The following is a 26264-nucleotide window of genomic DNA, read 5'->3' as shown; positions in this document are numbered from 1 at the left end:
AATATATCAGCTATGACATGAAAAAGACAATTACATGCATATATAGAAATAATTATTTTATGAAAACATGAATTTGTCTGATAATTATGATGCTGAAATAATAAATAGAAGAAAAGACAAATGGCAGGTATTCATAATAAATGTAAACATCAAGATGATTAACAAACATCCAGTGGATTAGCAATAATGAAGATATATCCCAAATATCAGATATCTGACTAAAATAACATATAAGAATATATCTTCTCACATTTTATTATATTAGTATCCTTCCATTGGAAGCAGGAAAAAGGCAGCCATCAAAAGAGATAAAAGTTTGATTTAGTTGACTCATATAAATATTTATTAATTAAATCCTCATTTTACTTGATTTTGTGTTAGTTTTATAAAAAATGATAATCCTTGAAAACAACCGGAAGGTATCTAACCATTAAAAAAATTAAATGTAATTTAGTACATTTTATTTACTAAATCAATAGAGTAAAATCTACAAAAAGTTTTTCACCAAAGAAAGTCAGGCTGGGCGCGATGGCTCACACCTGTAATCCCAGCACTTGAGGTTGAGATGGGCGGATCATGTCGTCAAGAGATGGAGACCATCCTGGCCAACATGGTGAAACACTGTTTCTACTAAAAATACAAAAATTAGCTGGGCGTGATTGGCATGTGCCTGTAGTCCCAGCTACTTGGGAGGCTGAGGCAGGAGAATCGCTTGAACCCAGGAAGTGGAGGTTGCAGTGAGCCAAGATCACGCCACTGGACTCCAGCCTGGCAACAGATCGAGACTCTGTCTCAAAACAAGAAAAACGAAAGTCAAATAGTGAATAGTTTCTAGTTAATTGTAGAGCAAATGTCAACAAAGTTGATTATTTCTTCCCAACCGCATTTTAAATAATTATAGGTTTGCAATAAATATTTTAAAACAGAATCATGAATAAACCTGAGAGAAAATATAAAGAAAAAAACTGAGAAAAATTATCCTTTCAGGAAATTTCTCAGGAATAAATACTATATCAAGTAAGTCACTCATTAAGAGTCCATTCCATTTTGCCATTTCTTTTTTTCTTTTATTCCTTCATCCCTCCCTCCCTTCTCTTCTCTTCTTCCCTCTTTCCCTCTTTAATAACTGATCTTTAAAACAGTATAAATCCAGACACTACACATGTGTAGTTCACTTAGTTTGTTATGTATAGTTTTTATATATATAGTTATATACATACATATATAGTTATATAGTTATAGTTTAGTTTACTAACTAAATTATCATAATAATAAAAAGTAAGGCTTTTGGAAGCCACTCTAAAATTGCTTCTCATTTTTCAGAGGATCGCTGGATTTTTGGCATGCAAATAAACCACAGAATTATTTTCATAGGATGTTTGACTGTGTGTTACTGAACCACGACTAAATTATATTCCTTATGATTCTTATAAGGAATAATAGAAAAATAGAATATTAAGAATATTTCTTTAGAAATAGGTTTATAGATTTTCAGGCAAATTAATCAAATTTCATGAAATTACCTAATGATCAGAATGCAACATTGTGACTTCCATTCAATTACAAGGATTAAAAAGAAAGTTATTTTTCTTGAATATCCTGAATATCTTTTCTGGAAAATATGTTGCAGTTATATACATGTTTTCAGCTATGTACATGTTTTCTATGGAATCTCTTGTAGTAGGAAATAGAGTTATAATTTCTTTAAAGTATTTAATTGAAAACAGTGGACAATAATGAGTTGGAAGCCTCATATAAACATTATAAAATAACTTGTTCTTTAATGTATACACTTAATCAGTTCATTATTTTAAAAATATCTCTATATTATTTTATATTATTATATACTCCTATACATGATTTTTACAGAAAATGCAGAACAAAAGTAAAATGTAAAAAAATTTCATACTATTACATATCATGGGTACAATGTTACAAAAATTACATTTTACCTTCAAAATCAATCCATTAAATCCTAAAGTATGTTTTAACCATGTTTAGTTTTTTTTCAGTAACATTCTTACCAGTTCAAAAACATCATAAATAAAACATTTTTAATTTGTGATATAAAGGACTGTTTTATGTTATAGACAGTCAAAAGGGTATCAAAATCCACTGTCACATTTGAACACATAGAGAAAAATCTGTATGAACAACAGAGGTAATTCAGTAATATTAAATTCAATATGTAATGCACTTAGAAATGGATATGAGTCTTTAAAATTCATTAAAAAGTGACATATAATCATTTTGTGTCACACAAGGTCTACTAATAATTTATCGTCTTTTATCTTTTTCATTTTTAAACTCTTTGAATATCACAAAACTTAACAAAATGTTGATTCTCATCACTGTTCTTCACCCTCTACACCAGAGGGCAGGCAGGGGCAAGAAGAGAAATTGAAATTCATATTACAGAAGTTTGCACTTTAAACGTCCAGGGTAAAGAGGTTAGTGGAAGAAAAACTTGAAAGTACTGAACTGGCTAGCAACAACTTTGGGAATGACCCATCCTATAGCTATTTGTACTGTTATGATAACAAATAATGCAAATCAACGCCCATTTTCTTTCTTAACCAAAACTAGTTTAAATACTCACAGTTTTTTTTTAAGAGTCTATTTCACACAGGAATAAAACTCTGATTACAACTTTAAAACAACATTAATTTTTTAAATAACTTTTTGTGATATCAGATAGTTTAATCACTAATTTTTAACACTTAAACCTTGAATCATTTAACTCAATTTATTGTCTAAATTTTTCAACTCTAAAGGCCCGACTTTCATTTTCATCACCTAACCATTTTTCCTTATACTAAAGTACTTTCAAATAAATCATTTTCTATGCTCTTTGCAGCAAAAATTTAGGAAAAAGTTTTACATATATATATACATACACACACACACTAAATAAAAAGTTGCGACATATACCTAAACTTTTCTGGAAAGTAACAAAATATAAATACAATTTTTATTAAAAAATACCAGAGCAAAATCATATGTAGGGAAAGAACAGATTTTCTAATATTAACTGTGATATTACCTACACAGTAATCTTTTTCCTTCAACAGACAGAAATCAGGTAAGAGACAGGTAAGGGAAGATGCTGGTGCTAAATTTCTGGACATGCTGTGCAGGGGTGAAATGTCAGATGACAAAGCAGTATCACGTATGGTCACTGAGCAGTGGAGGCAGACTTGATGACAACGTAGGGTAAAAGAGGCAAGTAGGTTCAAACTCCGGCCTAGCTACTTTTATGGGCTTAGCAAGTGACTTAACATTCCTTATAGAAGATGTGGAGAGCAGCAGCACTCACTGGTTGGAGTAGAGGAGAAATCCACATAAAGCATCAACTATGGTTCTTTGCATATAGTAAGAGTCAATAATAATAAATGGTTGTTTTATGTGCTGCTGACTCTTACTATTATTCCATTTTCCTTTTCTCTACTCCTTTATCTCCTGTTTCTATTTGTCTTCCTTTCCTTTTCTTCCCTATTATCTTTTCCCCTTCCTGGCTCTCCTCTTCCTCTTCAATTCCTCTTTCTTTTGCTTCATTTTACTGCCTTTTACTTTTCCTTCCTTTCTAGATTAATCACGGTGAACAAACAGTCTATAAAAATATAAGGTTTTCAGCTTAAGAAACACACTGAAAGTTTGTTCAAGGATGACCAAAATTTCTTATTTTCTTTCATCTCTTGGTGCATTGATTCATTTAGCAAATAATCATTAAATCCATTTACGTAACACAATGACCCAGAGTACTTGACGGTGTCCTCAATAAAATAACAATCTTGCTTGTAAGACAAATCAGCCACACGTAGAACACTGTGAGACAAATCAACTACATATGGAGAGCCGAAATACAGTACAGGAAAACAATAAAAGAGATGTCACAATGCCACGTAATTGCCAAATGTAAGTACTAGACAGGAGTGTGTAAGAGGGAAGATTACTTTGTGTGGCAGTAATCAACCAGTATCTTTTAGAGAAACCATAACCACCAGAACCAGGGATATTGCCAGTTTTTCATTTCAGCCACTCATGGTCAACACTAATGAGTAGGTTAAGAGAAACACTAATTTTAAATATGAGAGAAGTGCTGGCTCTTTCTAGAAACCAGGGCTTCATAAAATATTTGTGGGTGTTTCTATTCACTGGCAATTGTTTCTCTTTTCACCATACTGACACATCGACATCACCACATCCACTCAGGTTATGATTGATAATCATGTTTTCAATATTTTCACATCAGTAAAACCCTGCCAAGAGACCTAAAAACATCTGAATAAAAAGTAAAAGCTTCAATCACTCAAACATTTTATTTTATGGGATACCAGACTATGACATAAAAATATCATGAGAAGAGTAAATATGACATACAAGTCAACAGACAACACAAACATTTATATTCATTTGTTTTCCAGGTAATTGATATAGAAGTATAAACCTCAGCAAGAACAGTAACTATGGTAGTAACAAAAATTCTTTGGACATCACAATTATGCTCTTTAAATTTAAAACAATAGCTAGCCTTTCCCTTAGTTTTACTCTGCTTCTGAATTTAGAGAAACTCAATCAAATTGTTTATATAAATTAAAAACCCTTGAAAAATCTCTAAAACACAAGTTGTTTGTAAGTATTTTTAATAAAAGCAACAACGTAAGAACAAAATTAACTTAACAAGCAAGTAACCATGATTTGAAAAATATGCAACATCAAACTGAAGCCATTGTCATAAAATAGCATAATCTCAGCTGATAGAATGATTAAAAATAAAAAATGCCTTTGTATTTTAAAATATTTAGTGTGTCAATTCAGGTCCACATTGTTACAAAAGAAACTGAACCGTGGTCTCTTTGACAATAATGTCAAAGAGTCAACCAGAACTTGGCAGATTTCCAAGCCAGGAGCTATGGTTTTATTCAGCAGAGTTTCTATGAATGCTCTGCTTCACCGAGTTCTGAAGCTAATCAAAGTAGATGTTAAACTTGCCTCCACACCAAAACTTACTCTGCAGCTTTGCAAAGCACTCCCAAGACAGCCTAGTGTATAAAACTATTTTATAGATTCATATATGTAAAGAAGGGAAGTGACAATGAAGCCAGACAAACCAGAAACCAAATCACCGTGTTTGTGCTATTCTTTTTCCCCAAAGAAAAAACCTGGAAAGCATTTAGAACCTGTCTGCTTCTAATCCTTACTGTATCCTCTAATAGGATAACTGTTAAAGGTAACCTTAGTTATTACTGACAAAAATATTCAAATATATCGCTAGTTCAAATGTTTCAATACTTGAGGTATAAAATATAGGATATATATTTTAAGCTAAACATTATTATCGACTATTATCACCATCAATGAGTTTAAAGGTCTAACTCTGGTGAAACAATATGGAATAATGATCACCAGCAATAAAATGAATAAGAATGCAATGTAAACATGAGAAAGCCATCATAGTTTTAAGAGAACAAACTGGAAACCAAAGAAAACTGTTTAAAATCTGCAGTGCCATCCATGTGCTTTTACACTTATCTATTGTGCAACACAGAAAAATTTTCTAAGATAGATACCAAAAATGATACGAATTACTAAAACATACTTGCCTCACTTCTCCAAATGTATACTTTATCATGCTAAAACAATTTATATCCTTCTTGGTCAAAAATAAATATCTTAGTAACTATACTTTTGAAACATTCATTTGATCTAACATCTAAATCATTACATTTATACTTTAAAGAATCATTTTGCATTTTTTAAAACTCATATTTGCAAGAAAAACCTAGACCTTTATAATCTATGAATTTAGAATTGTATAGTTGATACATTAATAGTAAAAGAATTCACAACATCAAAAACTATAAAAAATTAAACCACAAGATCTTTATACAACCACAACACTTGATTTTAACCTTGACAGTGTTGAAAATGTGTAGGGGCAAACACACACTCACTCCAACACACATAACACAAAAGTTAATAAAGAACATCATTAATTTAAAAGTAACCTAAATTATACACTACCAGAAGAGTTCGGTTAAATGATATTTTCTTGCCATGTAATTTTTTTAGACAAAATTTTTGATCCCCTTGAATTAGTCTATTTCACCATCTATGCCAAGAAAGGCTAAGTTCTAACATCTTTTATTGTGCCAGAATTGGCTTTACTCATCTTGCTTACATTTTTTGGAGGGAAAAGAAAAACAGTCTCCGTGAGATATAAAGCTTCTCCCACTACTCACTTTTGATTTCTGTACGCTTGATATATCGTTGCCAGGCTCCCTGGGATGAGAGACATGAGGAGGAGGCACAGAATTGCTAGGGGTTTCCACTAAAAAGCCCAGCACCGTAGGCAGCACTAATCCTGCACCTGTGATGTGTTATTCAGCAGTTAAGAAATGCAGCCCAGACTGTGGTTGCCTAATACAGCTCAGCTGTTTTTCTCAGTGCTCCCTTTGATTATAAGCTGGCAAGAGAGATTATTCCGGTCAAGCAATGAGCTATGTTCAGGACCCATGGCATATGACAGTGGAAAGGTAAAAAAGAAAAGAAACCTAGGAGTCAAAAACAAACAAACAAAAAAAAGTAGAAAGAAAGAAAAGAAAAAGGAAAAAGAATGAAAAAAAGGTCACTGACCACAGTGTGTTATGTAACATTTCCAGATGGTTAAAAGCTACCTCTGAGTCTATGCAAGGCAGAAAAATATCTAGAATTCATCATTTAAATATCTAGAAATCTATTTTTATAATATCTTTTGACAATCAGAATGTTATTTCAATACGCAATGTCTTAAGTTTATCTTAAGAGAATCTCAATTTCATAAATCAATCAACTACACAAACATTTAGAAATCTGTCATTAAGGAGATTTACCTTTACTAAATGTTAAATTCCTTTTAAAATTTGGAAAATTTCAAAATGTTTGGAAAACTGAAGACCAAATGAATGCCATTATTTCTATCTTTTTATTAAATCTATCATATCATTTGACTTGATTCATTAAAAATTTTGATATAAAGTTTATAGTTGAGACACAGCTATCCTATTCATCATATATGGTTAAAACAGAATGAAATATTTATTAGAGCCACCTTAAAGCTGCTAACAAGTCCAAATTGATTTAAGAAATATTTATCATACACAAATATTAAGAAATATTTACCATACACAAATATTTCAAAGTGCTGTAAGCACTTTGGGCTCAAAGAGTTGAAGAAGAAATGGCCACTATGTTCATGAACCTCAAAATCTATTTGGAGAGTGTGGCATAAAAGTTGTCAATTTTGTTGTTGTTCTTTTGTCATAAAAGGTCTGCTGATTATTCACTCACACCAAAAGTTTCACTCTATTTCCTTTTATACTATAGATAAACATAAAATCATGTGTCCTCGAAGCTAGTATCTGTGCCACTTTAAACAAATAACCTAAAATCTTATCCAAAAAACAGACACCCTTGCCTAACAGCAGATGGTCAAAAACAAACCAAAAAAGTTCCTTTACAAAAAGAGCTGAAACGAAGAAAGCACATCAATTCAAAATGTAAATATAATTTTTACAAAATGTAACTATAATTTAAATATATATATATTAAAGAACATGTTAAACATTTTAAGTTATTTTTGTTATTGCTGTTTATATGCTAATTCCCTACTAGTCAAAAAGTATATTAAAAATTTTGTTAGAAAAAAATATGCATAGGATATGTATTAAAATAAATAGGGTCAAAAAAAATTCCTGTGTACATAAGAACATTTCTCTCAACAGAATTTGACAAATCTTATAGTTTTCCCTTGTATTCAAACACTTGTGTTAGAATACTGCATATCAATTTCCAAGTAACACCCTGAGGCCGACTGAAAGAAGAATGGTATTCAGGAAGTGTGCTGTAAGATGTTTTACTAGCATTCCCCTAACTCTTCCATTAGTCTATATCCAAGTAAAATAAGACAGTTGAACTGCAACCTGGATATGTGTAAGACTAGAGTTCATAGAGTTTTGATAATTTATGATAAATCTTTTTTCTTGAAATTATACTTAATAGGCTGAAATACTGAACCACCATCTACTTTGCTTTGATTTGCAGGAATAAGACTGCCAAAGGACAATCTTGTTGAATTCTGGGCAGAAACACTGAGGAGAGATTTGAATTGAAACTATGTTATTATAATAATTGTGTTATCTTCAATCTGGGCATGGCACACAGAGGAACATTCTGGCCTGATGCTGCTCAAGCTGTCCCTCTTTGGATAAACAAATGGCTTCAGTTTTCAAAACATTCCCCTAAAGCACTTTTATATTCTTATTTTTTAAATTGTATAACACCCAGTACACCTCAGTGGTCCCAGTCTTTAAAAGCCTTGTTAATTTTACCTTTAAATTTTCTTTCTTTATATTCTTTTATCGAATTTACATCTTCTCATTTGTGCCAGTAATGTTCTCACCCATAAATTCTACTCTAAGGTCAAAATGTTTCCTTTCTCCTTTTTTAAATAACTGTCAATATGGGCTCTCACAATAAACAAATCACCACCAAAAAAAGAACAACAAAAAGCCTGTATCTGGGATACTATGTGAGAAACAATTACCATTCACAAACCCTATCTTCAGATATTTCTGTATTTTAAGCCACACCAACATTAGGTAGATGTATTTGTGTGTGTTATGTTTTTCCACTTTGAAATATTTTTAAGAAATTGAATATATTATCTTAAATTTCAGTATCAGAGCGAATTAAAAAATAAATACATTGTATTTAAATGACCAAAGTGACGCCAAACAATCATAATACTAATAGGGGGGCGAAGGATCATGGCTATCTTAATGGCCGCTTCAGTCAAAATTTTCCACATTCTAAAAGAACAAAGGAGATCAAACAAAATATTTTACCAAAATGTATTCATTGGTACTTCAGTTATGAAAACTATTCCCTGTATTTACCTACAGAATCCTCTATCTTCTATGTAAAAACCCAGCAAATAATTAAAGGTTGGCAAAACTTGTCAGTTTTAACTCTCATGGTCAAGTCTGTTGATCTTCCCTAGGGGTCTCATAGTTGTTTGTTGTTTTTTTTTTTTTCTCTAAAGAAAAAGCATAATGACCCTTCAAAATGAATAGGCCTGATTTATGATAAACAATTAGTTAACAATTGAAGTTTTTTAGTTTCTTTCTTTCTTGGGAAACAAACAATACTCACTTTTATTATTAAGCCCATAATAACTATTTGGTAGTAATACAAATACTTCCTAGTAGCTGCCATTCTCTAGCAGCGAGTCAAACAGCCTCAACAGAAAAGTATTAAAATTGTGCTATTACGAAATAGCAGATAATCTGGAATAAAACAAATCCCTCTAGGATCACTACATCCTAAAAGTTCTTTGCCCCAGCCTTAGAACATGGCACTTTTGAGCATGCATGCTAAAATCATGAAAATGACATATTTCTCTTCTCATTTCACACCAATAAAGGAGGAAAAAAGCCTTGTCCAATAAGCACCATCAAAACAATCTACCCACCCCCAACTATGCAAGGCTCCTGCCTCTGTGGAGTTCAGTGGCTCCTCACTAGCAGGAAAGTATAAGCAGAGAGACCATTAGATATGACATGGAGACTCCAGCTGATAATGCTGACTCACTTCAGGAGCTATTACACTATAAACAGTGTGCTGAAAGCCATTTATCTGCATTTTAGGATAAACAGCAGAAAAGTCTCAATTAAACAGATTGCAAGAAATAAGCTGCTGATGTCAAACCATGTGAAGCTTATTTTTGAAAAGAAAAATCTGTGAATGCAATAAAAATCAATGTGGGACATCAGGGATGTTAAAACAGAAAATTCAACATTTTTATAATTATAAACATAACATCTTTTATATCATTTTATAAGATCAGCTTGATTATCAAAGTTATTGCACACTGCTTTGAAGTTCAAAGTAAATTTACTGAAACTTGACATTCTCTTAAGAAACAGCATTTATGGTACTACTGGCACTGAGCCAATGTATGCTATCAAGGAAAGCTTTATCTATCACTATGTAAAAGGTGAAGTTCAATTAGGTGAGTTTTATCACTTCTTTTCCTACACACAAACTATCAGGAGAGATCATTTCTTTTTATTTATTTATTTATTTATTTATTTATTTATTTGAGACAGAGTCTCGCTCTGTCGCCCAGGTTAGAGTGCAGTGACACAATCACAGCTAACTACAGCCTCAATCTCCCGTGCTTATGTGATCCTCCCACCTCAGTTTCCCTAAGTAGCTGGGACTACAGGCATGCACTACCAAACCTGGCTAAGTTTTCTATTTTTTGTAGAGATAGCATTTCGCCATGTTGCCCAGGCTGGTCTTGAACTCCTGGACTCAAGCAATTCACCTGCCTTGGCCTCCCAAAGTTCAGGGATTACGGGTGTGAGCCACTGCACCCCCCGGCCGAGAGATAATTTCTAAATGACTCCCTTCAAGAAGAAAACACAAGTGCTATTTTACATCTAACTGTAAACACACACACACGTACACACACACACACACATCTATCTCTAGCATGTTAAAATGCTTCAAGGAAAACACTATATAATTAAATATAATCTATCATGGAACCATAGAGGCTTTATTCCACAATTGATTAGAAGGACATGAGACAAAGTTCGTGACCAGCCTGGCCAACGTGGCTAAACTCTGTCTCTACTAAAAATACAAAAATTACCCAGGTGTGGTGGCACACATCTGTAATCCCAGCTACTAGAGAGGTTGAGGCAGGAGAATCACTTGAGCCTGGAGGCGGAGGCTGCACTGAGCCAAAATTGTGCCACTCCAGCCTGGGCAACAGAGGGAGATTCTGTTACAAAAAAAAAAAAAAAGAAGGATATGAGACAGACCAAGGCCTTTACTGCAAGGGCCATATATGGGTAAAACACAACATTTAGAATTTATTTTTCCTACTTGCCAGAAAACAAATCAAAATCTTCTCTCTTTCACGCTTCCAAATGTCAGAAGCTTTTCAAAACAATTTTGAGGTTAGCGAAGAGAACACACAGGTGTGTGTTATGTCAACTACTGAAAGCAAATAAAGGCTAGCCTGGAATCTGATCTCTCTACGGACACATTCTTGTGGGCATTACAAATGCTCCCTGAAGGAATATTACACTAATGCTGACTAACTTTTTAAAACATCCCAAATCTCATTAGATCTATTCCTTAGCAGTACTGTTCAAAGGCATGACCTCTACTAACATCAAACTCACTGCCACTTCTTAGTAAACCTTTAATGTTTTCTCCAATAGCATCTTCTCCTTTCTATTTCACTGACAACAGGTTGAACAACAATAAAATATTCAATATCAACACATGTAAGTTTTTGTCATGTCATGAAAACTATGACAAACCACAAACAATTAAATGTGAGGTTATCAGTAACAAATGCTTAAGAATACTGGTTCGCATTAATGGCTACTGGTCTTAAGAAAACCATCACATATTTTGACTGTTGTGTAACAAGCCTGGCACAGAAAGATGGCAATAGTACTTTCATATCTGAAATTACCAGTGTTCAAGCTAAAAACTATAGTTATCATTTAAAACCTCTATTAGACACAAACAGCAACAAACATGACATGTTCTTAATATTCAAAAAATAGTGGCAAGAAAGGATTCTTACCATCAAATGACTCCAATCAAGATTAGAAAAATCTTTCCACCAGTAAAATGACCTAATAGTCATAGCTTTATGAATGTTTATCAATGATTCAGAATCATATCAGTTTATACCTTTAAAATTCATTGTCAATCATGTTCATATTCATTCAAAAGATTTTGTATTTCTATAAACCCTCCTTTTTACACACACACAGGTACACACAAATATGTCCACAGTGAGGGTCAACAGGAAACAAATTATTCTCATAAAACCTGTCTCTTCTTGCCAAACGTTCCTAATATTTTATAAATCTCACAAGTAACTTACTACTGGACAAACCTTCCAGCTAATGATCAAAAATATAAAACTTCAAAACATTTTTCCCTTTTTCTAAGTTCTTCATAAAATGCCTGAATGCTCATGCCCCAGAAAAAGCTAATGCACAAAACAGGATATACCACGGCACTCTCAGCTTCCGCTACAACATCAAGACTGGCTGATAACTTGCTTATATATTTTCTATTTACACATATCAAGTTTCCCAGCATTACTTTCCTCCTCACAAGCAGCAAACCCAGAGGCCTTCATTACTAACATTCCACAATGCATGGGGAAAACAAGTTGAGGGGCAGGGAATGGTGCAAGTGTCTCTGTACTTGAGTGTATGTGCAGAATGTCTTTTTTATCTGAGATCCTTTTCTGCTTCCTTCTTGATTTCTCAAAAACTTTGACATTCTTTGAGACCCAGATGTCTCCTTTCTTCCCTCCTACACACACTGATAGGACAGGAAACAGCAGGTGTGAAATGTTCCTGTTTGCCTCTCTCGACTTCACAAGCAACTCCTGTTTGCAAACTGTCTTTCATCCTTGCTTGCTGTCTCAGGGGAGCAACCTGCCATTGGTCTGCTGGATCCCATTTCTTCTCACACACCCAGGTGTACAGCCATGGCCACAGTACCTCTCACAGAGGATGGTTTGCTTTGATACATTCCTTCTTCGGTTATGATCAAAGAGTCGTTTTCCCAACCTAGACCAGCCTGGCTAAAGAAGGGTTTTACAACAAAGACAAAATGAGTGAATGGGGAAGAAAGGTGATGAGAATTCTGAGAGGAAAACCTGAGATGCCTGTGCTTAGGCCTTCATGTCAAAATGTAAAAACTTACATACAAAACATGAAACCAGGCACCAGCTCTTTCAATAGGCCAACTCACACGTGTAACAGGATAACTAGACTCCAAGCAGGTGTAGGAATCATTATTTCTAGCTCTAGCTATGCTACTGACTCAGAAATCTCCCCAATGTCTTGGTTAGAAAACCAGCACAGTGATGATTCACCAAGTAAGACTCAGGTAGTAAACACAGGTTCTTACGATACATTTGTTAAGGTAATACTGAGTGAATGAACCAGATTATGGAAAAGACTCAGACAAACATACCTGCCTAGATTAGGAATTTAGTGCAAGGTAAGTGTCCCTGAGTCAACATTGTAATGTAGTAATGCTCCACATGGGGATTGCTTTCCTCTGACCACTTCGAACTTTACCCTTACCTAAAACAAAATTTGGGAAAAGGACATCTAACCTCCCATTGCCTAAGATTACAGAGGGATAAAAATAAATCTGAACCTACTCTGACCACAAACATAGAAAATCATTTACATGAAAAAAAAATATGTATATATACACATATACACATATACACACACACACCTACACATATGTATATATGTAGACACACATATGTGTAAATATATATTTATAAAGATATGTATAGATCATGTAGAGTACTGAACTTATATAAAATATATAAATATTTTTTATTATATATAAATTATATCTGTATATAAAGAGATATATATCTTACAAATTAGATATGAATATATGTATAAATGTCACTGATTTAATCTAATTTCAGGGAGATTTTACATATTTACATATCTAATTTTACATATTTAGGGAATATTACATACATATAAAATTATTTATGAGTTTATATTAGTGACTTTACTTAGAAAGGGATTTGAATGGTCTGAAACAAGACTTTAGTATATTAGAGAAAGGAGAAAATGTCAGGACATACAGCCAAAAGTGAATAGTTGTGAATTTCCAAAATTAATCACAGACTAATCTGAAAATAATCTGCATTTCCTTTGAGCTTATTATATACAAAATATATTTAATTCCATAAAAATATAGTTTAATACTGCACCATTAACTCAAGTGATTATGTTTTTAATTTTACTTAGTAATAGTAAAATGGGAAGAAATTACGAAGAAACACACAAAAAAGAGATATGCTTTATGGAGTGGTTATAGAGTGGTGAACCAAACCCTTAATTCCATCCTCCATAAGGTATCTTTGGGTTGAAGGTGAAGCATCTGCATGCATAGTATAATATCAAGAACCACCAAAAAATAGTGTGTTATCCTGAAATCTTATTAGGCTGCTCTGAGGAGATGAGTTATCTGACCCTGAATATCATAAGCACTTTCCTGTTCCAAATATTTCCAGTTCCTTTCACTTTTTTATTACAGTAGTAAGTCTCTCCCTTTCCCCTCTAACACACACACACTCCCTTTTTCCATCACTTCAGTTAAACTTCTAACTCTTGAGATTCTAAGGTTTGAAAAACATTGTAAATTTTTCTTTTCGCTTCTACAACAAAAATCAGCCTATAGCCATAGAAGATTATAGTTATTTACCATGATTATATTCACCATAATCTTTCAGTTTCTTTATAATCTGTTTTTTGTTATCATTGGCATCTTTGTGGAACAGATAAGGACAGTTCTTGCCAAAGAGGTCTGAATTCTTTTGGTGTGGTCAAGCAAAAAATAAAAAAGAAGAATGCTTAACAGGAATGAGATGATTATGTTAAAAATACTGCCAGCTTCAAAGCAAGTTAGAGGTCACACTGTTGTACCTGCGTGCCCTGAGTTACCTTATCAATAAAATGAGGTTGTAGGAAGATAAATTCTCTAACCTCTCTTGTACTTCAAATATATTGTGATTCTATGTAACTTCTACTTTACTTACATGTACTCTTTTTTCAAATCTATAGCATGAAAAAAGGATACTGAATATTCCATGAATAAAACAAGGATTCCAGATCTGACTGCCATTTACTAGTTTGTGACCTTAAGCAAGTTCTTAATTTCCTTTGGTCTCAAACACTTCACAGCAACAATACTTACACTTTACGGAGTTTGGGAGATTAAATGAGATGTAATCATTTATCTATCCCCTATTACAGGTTTATAAATTTGTTTAATGTAGTCCTCAAAATACTCTGCCATGTAAGTGTTACTCCTCTCATTTTACAAATGATGAGGGGACTAGAGTTGGAAGAGGTTATTTGCCTGAGTACAAACTACTGAGCAGCAGACAAAGTGGAAGGAAGTAAAGTTCTGCACTCTGCGACTTTTAAAAGCAGTGATTCCTCTAGACAGCAGTTCTCAAATACTTTCTTCTCGGGACCCTTTTACATTGTTAAAAATGACTGAGGATACCAAATTTTCTATGTATCTGGATACAGTTTTCAGTATTTACTATGTTAAAAAAAACTGAATAGTTAAAAAAATGTGTAATTCATTTTAAAAATAATAAATTCATTATATTTAAACATATTTTCAAGAAAACAGTGGCATTGCTCTACATTTTTGCAAATCTCTTTAATGTCTAATTTAATAGAAGAAACTAGATGTTTGCTTTTGCACTCAATCTGTTACAACACGTTGTTGTGATTCACATATTAAGAATAATTGGTCCCACACAGATACGCAGTTAGAAAGGAGGCTATTTTAATAGCCTTTTCATATGAGTGGTTATTCTTTAATATACACTATAACTGAACAACAGGGAGTTTCTTAAAACTTACAATACAGGCTCTAAAACTCTATCAATGAAATTTTCATATTCTGATAAATTAAAACCTACTGTCTATCTTGTATTTTAAACTGATCTTTTACCTATGCATGAATATGAAACGACAGGCACTGGCCATCTGGGAAAAAAATGTTTGGTCCACTCAGTTATGCAGATCAGTTATGTGGATACAAGCGTCACAAAATCCTAACTTTTGCTTGAAAGTTTGAGTTTTATCATTAGCAATAAATATTGTCAACTGTTTTCCTTGAACTGGCAGGCTCAATTCATTCATTTTTGAGAATATGTCTGCAAATACCCAAGTCTGAATAACCATAGTTTTTCTGTCAGTCATTGTTTCTAGTAAAAATTTTGTTTCATGAAGTAAATCTCAAGACACCTGTAATAGTCCGTTCTCACGCTGCTAATAAAGACATACCCGAGACTGGGTAATTTATAAAGGAAAGAGGTTTAACTGACTCACAGTTGAGCATGGCTGAGGAGGCCTCAGAAAATTTACAATCATGGTGGAAAGGGAAGCAAACACGTCCTTCTTCACATGGCAGCAGCAAGGAGAAGTGACGAGCAAAAGACAGAAAAGCCCCTTATAAAATCATCAGATCTCATGAGAACTCACTATCACAAGAACATCACGAACATCACTGCCCCCATTATTCAATTACCTCCTACTAGGTCCTTCTCATGACGTGGGGATTATGGGAAGCACATTTTGAGATGAGATTTGGGTGGGGACATAGTCAAACCATATCAACGATTGACTCTCAGTTGCTGAAAAATTATATATACTTTACATTTTGTCACACAGAATATTCAAAAGACATTTACAGAGAGGTTGAAATTTAATAAAATTAATCATTTTATTGTTTCATTAAGTATATTCTGAAATGAAGCTTCCTTTTGTTTTTTTTGGTTGGTTGGTTGTTTTTACTATGAGCACATTGGAGTGAAGAATACAAGTATAGTTTGGTTCCTGCTTTGATTTGTGCTAAGGTTCTATCCATTATTACCTATTATCCGTGCAAATGTTAATAAAACATGTTAATATTACTATGTTGGCAAATCATACTTTGAAAACTGACACAACAAATGACCAATAACCAGTCATTAGCATTAGAGAGAAAATTTATAAATATTTTAGGCCAGGTGTGGTGGCTCATGCCTGTAATCCCAGCACTTTAGGAGGCCAAGATTGGTGGATCACTTGACATCAGGAGTTTGAGTCCAGCCTGGCCAACACGGTGAAACCCCATCTCTTCTAAGAATACAAAAATTAGCCGGGTGTGGTTGTGGGCACCTGTAATCCCAGCTACTCAGGAGGCTGAGGGAGGTGAATCGCTTGAACCCAGGAAGTGGAGGTTGCAGTGAGCCGAGATCATACTACTGCACTCCATCCTGAGCGACAGAGCAAGACTTTATCATACACACATACATAAAATATTTTAAGAGAAGCTAAGGCATTTTTACCGTGATGGAAGAGAACAGAGTGAGCATAAGAGATGATTTGTTTTAAAAGGAAAAGAATTAAGAAAATATGTAATTTTGAAACTCTTGAGATCTAAACAGAGCTTTTCATCTGTACTTTAAATGCTTTTATTTATAAGTGCCACAATTAAGTACCTGAGTCTTAATTTTTTAACCTAGCACCTCCTAGATTCAGCCAGTTATGAAGTATTGGGAAATACTTGGGAAAAGAAGAAATGAATCATTAATATGGGAGTAAATAAGCATATACAGAAAGTTCACATTCTCAGAAAAGTAATTTAAAAAAGAAAAAGTTTCTCAAATGTGGAACAAATCAGTCTTCACTGATTTTTGTTTTTTGTTTGCCTATTTGGGGTTGCCTTGATTTGCCTATTTTTGCCTGTTTTGGGTTATAGGATATCATAGGCAGAATTGTTTCTTCTGCATTTTTTTTTTCATTTCACACCTGAACACTGAAGAACTGATTATATATAGAGAGAGACAAACTTTTCCCTAACTTTATGTTTGTTTATGTCTTGATTTGAACTTAAGTCTTGATTTCCAAACACAAGTCAGTTTTTCTTACCTGCTGGAGAAAATTGTTAATTCTAAATTAGGAAAAATCATGTTATTACATATAAAGGTCTGAAAGATGAGATACACTAAGGAGACCTTCTTTTCCTACATGAAATTATTACAGAAGTTCTGAAAGTATCTTTCTTATGTGATATCTTAAATATGGTATTATTTCACATTCTACATGAAATATTTAGAATATCCAAATTACAATATAAACTGCCTGAGAGCAAGAGTTATGTCCCTTTGGCTAACTACTATGTCCTCAGCATCTAGAATCATGTCAGGCACCTGGCAGGCACATGATAAAGTTTTCTTGAGGTACGTAGAACAACTTCCCTATTGTGAAGGCCTCATGGATCATCTAATAAGACAAAAGAAAGAAACACCATTACCTCATATACATTTATGATTCTGTCCTATCTCAGTTGTGTGTATTTTCTATTGTGATTGTCATTTGCTAAAATTTCTGCTTTCTGAAATTGAAAATGAAAGGGGAAAATGCAGCTGGGTTTTTCTTACATTTCCCCTTCCTTCTGACATATAATTTTCAAACCCAAGAAATACAGTCTTTAAAAATATTTTATACTTAAAATTTAAATGTCTTCAAAAATTTGGTTGGGCACAGTGGCTCAGGCCTGTAATCCCAGCACTTTGGGAGGCCAAGGCAGATAGATTACTTGAGTTCAGGGGCTCTAGACTAGCCTGGGCAATATGGTGAATCCCTGTCTCTACAAAAAAACACAAAAATTAGCCAGGTGTGGTGGTGTGCGCCTGTGGTCCCAGCTACCCTGGAGGCTGAAATGGGAAGATCGCTGGAGCCCAAGAGGTTGAGGCTGCAGTGAGCTGTGATTGCGCCACTGCACTCCAGCCTGGGTAACAGAGCAAGACTCTGTCTCAAAAATAGTAAGGAAGGAAAAAAAGAAAGAAATACAGTTTTTGACAGAGCCATTTCATTTAAATTATGTTTTAGATAAATAAGGAGTGAAACAGGGGAACACGGGTGTGAGAAGGTTCTGAACACAGTATCTAGTACCAAAGTAACCTTGACACCACCTTACAGAAGAAAGTGCATGGGCTAGACTAATTAGCTGTATGGCTTTGAGCAAATTCATTAGTTTCCCTAGACTTCAACTTCTTCATCTTGTAAACAGGGGTAATAATGTTTACTTCTCACATGGCTGGTGTTAAAATTAAATGAAGTATGATATAAAGCACTTAGTACAGAGCCCAGTGCCTGAGATACAGTAAATGACCAATAAATGTTAGTTCTATTCATTTATCAGAAATCCATGAGTTAAAACTGGTCAATAAAAAGAATGTCAGTTTCACTGCAATTGCATATAGATAAAGCCACTACCAGAATTTAGAACCAATTAAAAAATATACACCAGTTAAAAATATGCACACACAAGACTACTTCCTAGAGTATGACAGATGACCTCCAAGTATTTATCACTGGTAATAATACCTACTGGTACTAATTCATATTTTAAAATTTTAGCTAATTGAAGTCACTTTCTACTTTGTTATATCATTTCACTACATAGAAGACAATAATGTGGAAATTCCATAGTCATGGTTCCTGCTGGTACTGATACGTATCTCTGTCACTGCATAAAGAACCAAACTGGAGAACAGTACATACTACGTGAAGCATACCCATGTTACTGACTCATATTTACAGCTGCTTTGTGCACGATATCAGCCTGGCTTTCCAAGCACTACATAGATGTATCTTAAAATGGTATGCTGTGTGTGCCATATTCAATTCACTTTATAAGCTATTCCCAAAGCTAGATGATATTAGCTATATTTTAAACACTATTTTATATTTGCATTACATCTTGTATTTTGCAAGATACTTACATGAATATATATGTGTATGTTAAACAGATTCAGACACACATACATTCTATAACGTCTTCACAGAGTGTTAACTAGGTTTTAAAACTGGCATACATTAAATCATTTACCTCAGCTCTTCCATAATATATAATCATGTAAAGCCAGTTATAAAACTTTACTGAATTCTAATTTACCATCTTTTAATAGGAAGATAATATATAAGAAACATCACATTCACTTTAAAATTTATGAAGACAATTTAAAAATTATATGTAGAAAGTGGCTTGTCAACAAATCATTAGCAAAGTGCTTGTGTGCTTTGTGCTTGGTATGCCTCAAGCAAGTAAATAATGATTCCTGAAATAATCCATCAATGAAAGAAGGAGAACTACTGAGCGCCTACATTAGGTGAAAACTGTTCTAACAGCTTTCATGTGTTTTCACATAACTCTTAACGGAGCCTGGCAAAATAGACACAAGTATTCCCATTTGTCTAAATGACTGAGGCCTATATGGTCTTAAGGTGGAGCTAAGATGCTCACTACTCCACATTACTGCTTTACCAAATCACCCCATAATAGTAATAATACTACATCACCATCAGCAGGCGTATGTACATTTGATTTCTCTTTTTCCCAGTAGGAAAGATAGATTTTCCTACGTCTTCTGCGTTCCCTTACCACAAAATACAAGTTATTGGCTGCAGTCCTTCCTTTCTCCTGCTGTTATACCTGTCCCTAACCAATGTTACTGTAATACTCTCATCTCCTTCCCACTTCTTTCATCTAGTGTTTGCACTGCTGCCTTCTAAAGATAACAACACATGTGCATATGCTTGTAAAGCGAATAAAGTAAAGCAAATAAAAATCTCTAACAGTTCTAAGTTTCTTAGGAAGGCATTCAATGTTCTTCATGAACTGATTCAACCTTTCGTTCCAGTTTCATCTTCTACCATAGTCTGCTCCCTATCCATACCTTATTCTAATTAGATGTACCATGATTTTTGTATTCCCATGTTTTTGCTTATAATTCTGTGTTTCTTTTTTGATGTTTCCACAGAACTTTACTGTGTTATATATTTTACTCTACCTTAGCTGCATACACATGTTGTGGCCTACCAACTACCTCCCTCTTATTGCAAGTAGCATAATTTATTTACATGAGTCACCCCACTGATTACTTGGATAATTAGCTGTGTGACCTCAGACAATTTACTTAACCTCCATGAATTTTCATTTCCTCATCTGTAAAATGAAGATGATAATAATACTTCTATATGTAAAATGCTTTTAGTACCTAGAACAGTTTGCCTCATATAAGTGTGAGCAATTTATATACTACTATTAGCTACAATCTTCAAAGAACTTCATTGTTTGATGCTAACTGGCTCACATATGCATCCAACTCTGATTTTTAGTCTTGCAAATTTTTGAAGACATTAAAATTTTTAAGTATAAAATATTTTTAAAGACTAGATTATAACTTTTCATAGTAGTTTTACATTAGCAAATACATACGTTATTATAATGAACGAAAAAAGACAAGCTAACTATAGCATAAGACCAATCTCAAGTATAATACTAATAAAGTTGGAATGGATTCCTGCAGAGCACAAATTAAGCTCATCCCTCCAATCAAAGCATCAGTTCATCCTAAAATTTTACTATATAAACAGTGAAATGAGGGTTGTAAGTCAAGCTAGGACTCTTGGGAAGAGATAAGCCTATTAACTGAATACAATTTAGAAACTATTTTTGAAATGCCTTCTGTACATTTTACTATTTACACAAAAAATATGCCTGTTTTATAGCTACAGGATATTCATAGTTCAATACCTGGGTCTTCTCTTCTTTCTCTCTTTGCACTAGACAAATTAACAAGTCTGATACTTCAGTCCAACTAGAAAAAGAAAGAACAGACATCAGGCTTGTGAGAGTGGCTGGATGGAAGGGAAAGAAAGCTATGGAGCTACTGAGCTGAGAGAGAAGCCTTACAGTAATATAAATCAAAAAGCAGGCCAAATAGTACCACTCTATCTGGGTGCCTACTTGGAAGCATGGAAATAATTGACTGTGTTCTATAAAGTCTTTCTACTCCAAACTGAGGACTATATGGGTAAGAATTATAAAGGCAAGTTAAACAAGAATCAAAATTGGGTATAAACACTCAAGTACACAATGGCTATTAAATGACACAGGATTATATTCTTATCTTTCATTAGTATCATACTACTAATACTATTCATATATCATCTACATACAACATGTGAAAATAAAGTACTGCTATCATGCATCTAAAAAACAGACTAACGATAGATTCACTATTAAATGCCTAAAAATCTTAAGTACAGCAATCACTTTCCAGTAGAAAATAATTATTAGAAGTGAATGTTTACTAAGTTACTGTGAAACAGATCCAATACCTTTTATACAGACTCTGAGAAGAACAGATGGTGAAAACAGTAAAATTTCCAGTGGAAACTATGCCTAATTATTATTAAATTTATGAGGCTTGTCTTAAAGATAAGGTTTGAGTTAAATAATAGCTATCAGCACTTTAGAAAGACACATTTAATCTTATGACCTACAGTGTGTAAAGTAGGATGGTAAATGACTTAAGAATAAGTGGGATGTTCTTTAGAGGAACACATTTACCAACAAGACTACAAATTTTTGGTTTCCAGGTCAGTGCCTGCTTCTGCAAATGTTAAGCCTCATGAAAAAAGAAATATGCAGATGGATGCTTTACTTCTTTGCTCATCCCAAAACATACCTCTATTTCATATTTAAAATAATCATGCACAGGCGTGTAACTTTTCTACCTTTTCTATCTGATTTCAGGTCCAGGTATTTTTTAATTTCCATTACCAAACTCAGGTCCAGGTTTTTTTTTTTTAATTTCCATTACTAAATAACAGTGATTTACCTAGAGTAGCAGCAAAAACAACATAACTACTCTAGCTTCAAAGTACTTTGTTTACTTTAGTAATTTTTCATTCATAAAAGAATGTGCTTTTGAAAGTGACTGAATATATACATTTAGGCATCCTTATATTATTCGCATAATATTAGAACCAGGAGAACAGCTGCAGTCCAAGGTAGCTGGAAGTGGTAGCATAGGGCCTTGGGGTCTTCAGAAAAAAGACAATGATGAAAAATGAAAATGAAGAAAACTAAAATGCTACCCATCAAGAGTGAGGATTCATTAACTATTCCTGTGCACCCCTCCACCCCCAGTAAGGAGAAAACAAAGGCCATTCCAAGGGGCTCTAGCAGGGCCAAAGCGTGTGAACTGAAAGGAAAGATTTCTGAAGGCAGAGAAAACCAGCGTTCCAGGCACTATTCTAAGTATTTTTCGTGTATTAACTCAGTTGCTTGTTCCAACGAGCTTGTGGAATGTGTAGTATTATCTTTTCCATATTGCAAAACAGAAACTGAGGCACTAAGAACTTGCTCAAAGTCGCAGAGCTAAGAAAGAGCTGAAATTGAGATTTAAATACAAAAAGTGACTCCAAAGCCTTATCTAAGCATTACGATATGCCATACGAAAACAGGATTTCCAAGTATCTTCAGAAAACAAACAAACAAAAAAACACCAAGCCAAAAGTCAATGCAAAATTAAAGTCATCATATAATAATAAAATATATCTATATTATTCAAACTCCTACCTAGAATCACTTTTAAGAGACACTTAATTCATTTGTAGAGTGTTTCTCTTGACAATTCACAAGGAGGAAAGAGAGATGTGAGTTTCTGTGCTTTGGTCTTAAAAGTGTTTTTATCTTTCTTTTAAAGTGAATTTTAATGAGCCCTTAATTGTCAAAGGACTTCATAAATATTCATTAGACATTAAGGGAAGTCCTGTTTCCCATTCCTAAAAGCTGAGAGAGAAAACAGTAAGACTTCAAAGTGGAGAAGGCATGCAGAAAGACTAAGTGGAACTGTGAACATCTGGTTTTGTATTAGATGTTTATTGAAAGACTCAAATCATTAGAACACTTACATTCTCAGTATGGAAATATTTTTTTTTCCTTAATAAGAAGTTATCCAGAGTATCATCTCTGTTGGTGATATTTTCTTCTTTTCAGTCCGTCATCTAATTCTGAAGGATCCAAAACAATTCACTAACTCTTTATAATGCCTTCTGCACCACTGAACAGTAAAATGGTTATGATGTTGGGAGGAAATGATTTTGATCTAAATAACAAGACAAGCTCTGCTACTATGAAAGTGCCATAAACCTTTCATAAAAAAGGGTTTTCACACTGGATTTGTGTCTTCAAAGAAAATATCCACCAAAATATTGCATTTTACATCAGTCCTACATAGCAGTCAGGATAATATCACACAGATAAACTTCTCTTCATTAAGTCACAGCCTTGAATATTTCCTAGTCACCAAAACCAGGGAGATGCCCAGAAGATATCATGGCAATTCTGTGTTCCCAAATGGCTTGGCAAGTCAAATATTAACTTACTCAGAACAAATCTCTCCAAAGCCCACCACTTCTAATTCACTGCTGAAAAAGAAATCTGTAAAAGAGGGAAAACTATATTTGCTATTTGTAGCAATGACTTTCTCCCTTATCTCTTAGAACTTTTGTTTCCCCAGCCAAGAAACATAAACAGATAGGTTTTTAGAAAGATACCTTCATAAAAGACTATCAACTGTGAAGTAGCTTCCTTGTCACTATCATGCAACCAAAAGCAAGAGATATATCATATTGGTCAAGTTTGAAGAAAATAGAAGATGAATATTAACTCAAGAAAATGTGTATGCTTCTTTAATAGACTCCTACTTCTGTAATTTCCAATATGAACCAAATTCAGAATACTTAAATCATTTTAATTTTTAAAAATTTTTAATTACAAATGATTAATGATTTGTTTTGCTTCTTCACTGTGTTTATTACTTTATTATTATTCTACTACCTTCCAAATGAATGCGTATGGTGATATAAACAAAATGTAAAAAGGATAAAACTAAAACACAAGTACATAGTTTTCTTAATGGCTGTTTAATAATTTAAAGTTCAGAGTAAGAAACTGAATTTTAATTCCATATAGTTAGCTTCAATATACATTAAAAATACTATAGTGAAGAATACAACTACTTAAGACTTGTAGTTTTCCTCATTTTATTAAACTTTATTCTGGTCTCTATTAAGTGTTACCTGACATTTATCTTCTACTTCATTAGAATAACCAAAATGTCTGACCTTCTTGCTCAATCCATAGAGCTAAGCCTAAGATGCTTCCTGACTGAATAAATGTGAGTGAATTTAAAATTGGTTATTGTGATGGTTAATTATGTGCATCAACTTGACTGGGACACAAGGTGCCCAGGTATTTGCTCAAACATTATTCTGAGTGTTTATGTAAGTGAGGGCGTCTTTGGATGAGATTAACATTGACATCTATAGACTGGGTAAAGCAGATTGCTCTCCCTACTGTGGGTGGGCCTCATTCAATCAGTTAGTTGAAAGCCTGAATTGAACAAAAAGGCTGACCCTTTCTCAAAGTAAGAAAGTCCTACCTGACTGCCTTCAAACTAAGACATGGGCTTTTTTCCTTTCTTTGCACTTGAACTGAAACCTCCCCTCTGCCTAAGTCTTGACTCTGCTGGCCTTCTGCCTCAAACATGCCATCCAATTTCCTGGGTCCCGAGCTTGACCAAGTGCAGATCTTGGGACTTGTTAGCCTCCAGAATCATGTGAGCCAATTCTTTATAATAAATCTCTTTACACACACACACACACACACAAACACACACACACACACACACATACAAACACACACACGCTTTATCACCTTATTGGCTCTGTTTCTCTGGAGAACCCCAACTAACAGTTAACAAAGTGTCACTAAATAACCAGGCATTTTAAAAAACAAATACAAACGGTTATTTAACTAAATCTGAACTAACTCAGGCCCTTGAATTATGGTTTTCATGATTTCTTCAATTCCAGAAAGCAAGAACTGTAATTTCATTGTCAGCAATATAGAGTTCATATATATACATACACACACACAAACAGACATATATATTCATAATCTATGCTTTATTGATTGCAATTTTGGCAACATAGCCCTTCATAACTCTATGACCCACTGAGTATCCAATGTGAGCTCAGACTGGTAAACCATTAACATCTTCTTAGTGTACTGCAAAGTATCAGTATGAGATTAAACAGCAATGATTCAATTCAAATAAGTCAAAGATTTCATCCACAGCTAAGGTATATTCACCAACTAAGAGATCAGAAAGAGTGATTTTTGTTTTAGTTTAGTTTCTATAAATTTCCTCGGGCAGTATATTTCTCATCTCTATCTTCTATTGGCCCAGAAATTTGTATATAATAATCTTTTCCAACAGTATTGCCCCCTTGAGAAATCAAATTGTTTAATAAATTTCTAAGTTGAAGAACAGTTCAAGAGGCTTGACTCTCCTCTATTAAATAACATAATAAAATCACCAGAGGTATGAAAGCTACTGGCAAAAACCAAAGCTTCAAAAACCAAAGCTTTCAAAACACATGAAAAATGTGTTCGTGAAAATTACAACAATTAAAATTTTTATATAATGAAACAGATACATACATACCAAAAATCTTACTTGAAACATTTAGACATTTTTCATTATATGGATTCTGAGTGTTTTAGTATAGAACATACTCATTTCTGGTGACTAAAGGAAGAAGAAGTGCTTCAACATGTTTTCAATAAAAGGAAATGGCTATGAAAGCAAAATAAAGAGTTTGAGGCTAGCCAGGACAAACTAAAGGTAAATTCCTTGCACTCTAGAGATACTCAGGCATTTTGTCTTAAGAGAAATGCTTTTATCTTTCTTTCAAAATATACCAAAA

The 26264-nt window shown here is 33.7% G+C and overlaps 1 protein-coding gene across 14 annotated transcripts in view; it reads right to left on the bottom strand.

Moving 5' to 3' along the window:
• The window catches only part of BMPR1B (bone morphogenetic protein receptor type 1B), a 395286-nt gene that overhangs the window by 57189 nt on the left and 311833 nt on the right, over window positions 1-26264 (bottom strand). For 3 of the 14 annotated variants that reach the window (XM_078001799.1, XM_078001801.1, XM_078001800.1), the window contains one exon: window positions 21235-21298. The gene's annotated coding sequence lies outside the window, so the exon portion shown is untranslated. 14 annotated transcript variants of the gene reach the window in all.

Source organism: Macaca mulatta, chromosome 5 (assembly GCF_049350105.2).
Source record: "Macaca mulatta isolate MMU2019108-1 chromosome 5, T2T-MMU8v2.0, whole genome shotgun sequence".
NCBI classification, from domain to species: Eukaryota; Metazoa; Chordata; class Mammalia; order Primates; family Cercopithecidae; genus Macaca; species Macaca mulatta.
The sequence above is the reverse complement of the archived record's forward strand: the minus strand, read 5'-3'. Positions and strand labels throughout refer to the sequence as shown.